This window comes from Rhinoraja longicauda, chromosome 42, assembly GCF_053455715.1.
Source record: "Rhinoraja longicauda isolate Sanriku21f chromosome 42, sRhiLon1.1, whole genome shotgun sequence".
Lineage (NCBI taxonomy): Eukaryota > Metazoa > Chordata > Chondrichthyes > Rajiformes > Arhynchobatidae > Rhinoraja > Rhinoraja longicauda.
This window is the reverse complement of record NC_135994.1, coordinates 23,546-27,304: the sequence shown is the minus strand read 5'-3', so window position 1 is coordinate 27,304 and position 3,759 is coordinate 23,546. Positions and strand designations below refer to the sequence as shown.

The 3,759-nt window shown below is 54.6% G+C and overlaps 1 protein-coding gene across 1 annotated transcript in view; it reads left to right on the top strand.

Annotated features, from left to right (window-relative positions):
* LOC144612036 (uncharacterized) overlaps window positions 1–3,759 on the top strand; it is a 24,784-nt gene that overhangs the window by 5,781 nt on the left and 15,244 nt on the right. The gene's annotated exons all lie outside the window — the stretch shown is intronic.

Genomic DNA, 3,759 nt, shown 5'->3' with positions numbered 1-3,759 from the left:
GTTGGGTTGGGTTGTGTTGAGTTGGGATGAGTTGGTTGGGTTGGGTTGGGTTGGTTTGGTTTGCCCTCAACCTGGGCTCCATCATCGCCCCTGGTCATTTTCTGTATCGCCATCGTTGCTGTCGGTAGTCTACTCTGGTCAGTTTCCACCTCTCTTGGGTTGGGTTGGGTTGAGTTGCATTGAGTTTCGTTGAGTTTCATTGAATTGGGTTGAGTTTCGTTGAGTTGGGTTGAGTTTCGTTGAGTTTGGTTGAATTGGGTTGGGTTTCGTTGAGTTTCGTTGAGTTGGGTTGAGTTTCGTTGAGTTTCGTTGAATTGGGTTGAGTTTGGTTGGGTTGAGTTTCGTTGAGTTGGGTTGAGTTTCGTTGAGTTTCGTTGAGTTGGGTTGAGTTTCGTTGAGTTTCGTTGAGTTGGGTTGAGTTTCGTTGAGTTTCGTTGAGTTGGGTTGGGTTGAGTTTGATTGAGTTGTGTTGAGTTTCTTTGAGTAAGGTTGAGTTTTGTTGAGTTGCGTTGAGTTTCGTTGGGTTGGGTTGGTTGGGTTGAGTTGGGTTGGGATGAGTATTGTTGGGTTGCGTTGAGTTTCGTTGAATTGAGTTGAGTTTCATTGAGTTGGATTGGGTTGAGTTGGGTTGGGGACTGTTAGGGTTGATTTGGGTTGAGTTGGGTTGGGTTGGTTTGGGTTGGGTTTCGTTGAGTTTCGTTGAGTTGCGTTAAGTTTCGTTGAGTTTTGTTGAATTGGGTTGGGTTGGGTGAGTTGGAATGGGTGGGGTTGAGTTGGGTTGAGTTTCGTTGAATTGGGTTGACTTTTGTTGAGTTTCATTGAGTTGCGTTGAGTTGGGATGGGTTGGGTCGAGTTGGGTTGAGTTGAGTTGAGTTGGGTTGGGTTGAGTTGGGTTGGGTTGGGTTGGGTTGGGTTGGGTTGGGTTGGGTTGGGGTGAGTTGGGTTGGGTTGAGTTGGGTTGGGTTGGGTTGAGTTGAGTTGGGTTGGGTTGAGTTGGGTTGGGTTGGGTTGGGTTGGGTTTGGGTTGGGTTGGGTTGGGTTGAGTTGGGTTGGGTTGAGTTGGGTTGGGTTGCGTTGGGTTGGGTTGGGTTGAGTTGGGTTGAGTTGGGTTGGGTTGGGTTGGGTTGGGTTGGGTTGGGTTGAGTTGGGTTGGGTTGGTTGAGTTGGGTTGAGTTGGGTTGGGTTGGGTTGAGTTGGGTTGGGTTGGGTTGGGTTGGGTTGTCAAAGAGGAGGAAAGGGGAGGATAGAGAGGGGGAAGAGAGGGAGGGAGAGGGGAAAAGAGGGGGAAGAGAAGAAAGGGGGAAGTAGGAAGTTGGGAGGGAAGGGGAGGGGGAGTGGATTAGGGGGAGGGGAGGGGAGGGAGAGGGGGAGAGCGGAGGGGAGGGTAGGAGAGGTTATGTGTGTGTAGTGGTAGATGAGTGTATATGATCCCTGTACTAACATCATCTCTCTCTCCCCCTCCCCCCCTCTCCCCTTCCCCTCTTTCCCCCTCTCCTCTCTCCCTCTCTCTCTCTCTTCCCATTCCTCTACCCTCCCCCTCTCTCTCTCCTCCTCTCTCTCTCCTCTTCTCTCCCCCCTCTCTCCCCTTTTCTCCCCCTCCCTCTCTCCCCCTCTCTCCTCCTCCCCTCACTCTCTCCCTCTCTCTCTCCCCTTCCTCCCCCTCTCTCCTCCTCCCCTCACTCTCTCCCTCTCTCTCTCCCCTTCCTCCCCCTCTCTCCCCTCTCTCCCTCCCCTCTCCCCCTCCCTCTCTCCCCCTCTCTCTCCCTCCCCTCTCCCCCTCCCTCTCCCCTCTCTCTCTCTACCCTCTCTCTCCCAATCTCTCTCCCCTCTCTCCTCTCTCTCGTTCTCTCCTCTCTCTCCCCCTCTTTCTCTCCCCTCTCTCCCTCTACCCTCTCTCTCCCAATCTCTCTCCCCTCTCTCTCCTCTCTCTCGTTCTCTCCTCTCTCTCCCCCTCTTTATCCCCTCTCTCTCCTCTTTCTCCTCTCTCCCGTCTCTCCCTCTCTCTCTCCCCCTCTCTCCCTCTCTCTCTCTCCCCCTCCCTCTCTCCCTCTCTCTCTCCCCCTCCCTCTCTCTCCTCTCTCTCCTCCATCTCTCTCTCTCTCTCTCTAGTTACTCTGTGATCCATCTACGTAAGATGCCAGTGGAGGATAGAAGAGAGGAACTCATGGCCCTAATTGACTGAATGAGATAGGGAGGGAGGGAGGGAGAGAGGGAGGGAAGGAGAGAGGGAGGGAGGGAGGGAGGAAGGGAGGGAGGGAGGGAGGGAGGGAGGGGTCACTGTACAAACCTTGTAAGTAATCGATAAATATATATTTTGTACAAAACGTCAATGGGTCATTTGTCTTCCGCCAGCAATTACACATTCACTCTCTCTCCCTCACTCTCTCCCTCCCTCCCTCCCTCCCTCTCTCTCTCTCCCTCTCTCCCTCCATCCCCCTCCCTCCCTCCCTCCCTCCCTCCCTCTCTCTCTCTCTCCCTCTCTCCCTCCATCCCCCTCCCTCCCTCCCTCCCTCCCTCCCTCCCTCCCTCCCTCTCTCCCTCCCTCTCTCTCTCTTTCCCTCCCTCCCTCCCTCCCTCCCTCCTCCCTCCCTCCCTCCCTCCCTCCCTCTCTCTCAAACTTTCTCAAAACATTCTCAAAACTTTCTCACTCATTCTCTCTCTCTCTCTCCCTCCCTCCCTCCCTCCCTCCCCCTCCCTCCCTCCCTCCCTCATCGCTCTCTCCCTCCCTCCCTCTCTCCCTCCCTCTCCCTCCCTCCCTCCCTCCCTCTCTCCCTCCCTCTCCCTCCCTCCCTCCCTCTCTCTCTCTCCCTCCTCTCTCCCTCCCTCCCTTCGTCTCTCCCTCCCTCCTCCCTCCCTCCATCCACACCAGCTTAACCTAGTTTGAGGAAGGACGTCCTTGCTATTGAGGCAGTGCAGCGTAGGTCACCAGGTTAATCCCCGGGATGGCGGGACTGTCGTACGAGGAGAGATTGTAAAGACTGGGGCTTGTGTTCGCTGGAGTTTAGAAGGACGAGAGGGGGATCTTATAGAGACGTGTACAATTATAAAGGACTGGACAAGCCACACGTCTCTATAAGATCCCCCTCTCATCCTAAACTCCAGCGAACACAAGCCCAGTCTTTCCAATCTTTCCTCGTACGATAGTCCCGCCATCCCGGGGATTAACCTGGTGAACCTACGCTGCACTGCCCTCAATAGCAAGGACGTCCTTCCTCAAACTAGGAGACCAAAACTGCACACAGTACTCCAGGTGCGGTCTCACCAGGGCCCTGTACAACTGCAGAAGGACCTCTTTGCTTCTAAACTCAAACTAGTAGATCAAAACTGCCCCTCAGTATTCCAGATGGTCGGTGTGGGCAGGTGGGACTAGTGTAGATGGGGCATGTTGGTCGGTGTGGGACTAGTGTAGATGGGGCATGTTGGTCGGTGTGGACTAGTGTAGATGGGGCATGTTGGTCGGTGTGGGACTAGTGTAGATGGGGCATGTTGGCCGTTGTGGGCAAAGGTGGGACTAGTGTAGATGGGGCATGTTGGTCGGTGTGGGACAAGGTGGGACTAGTGAAGATGGGGAACGTTGGTCGGTGTGGGCAAAGGTGGGACTAGTGAAGATGGGGCATGTTGGCCGGTGTGGGCAAAGGTGGGATTAACCTGGTGAACCTATGCTGCACGCCCTCAATAGCAAGGACATCCTTCCTCAAACTAGGAGACCAAAACTGCACACAGTACTCCAGGTGCGGTCTCACCAGGGCCCTGTACAAA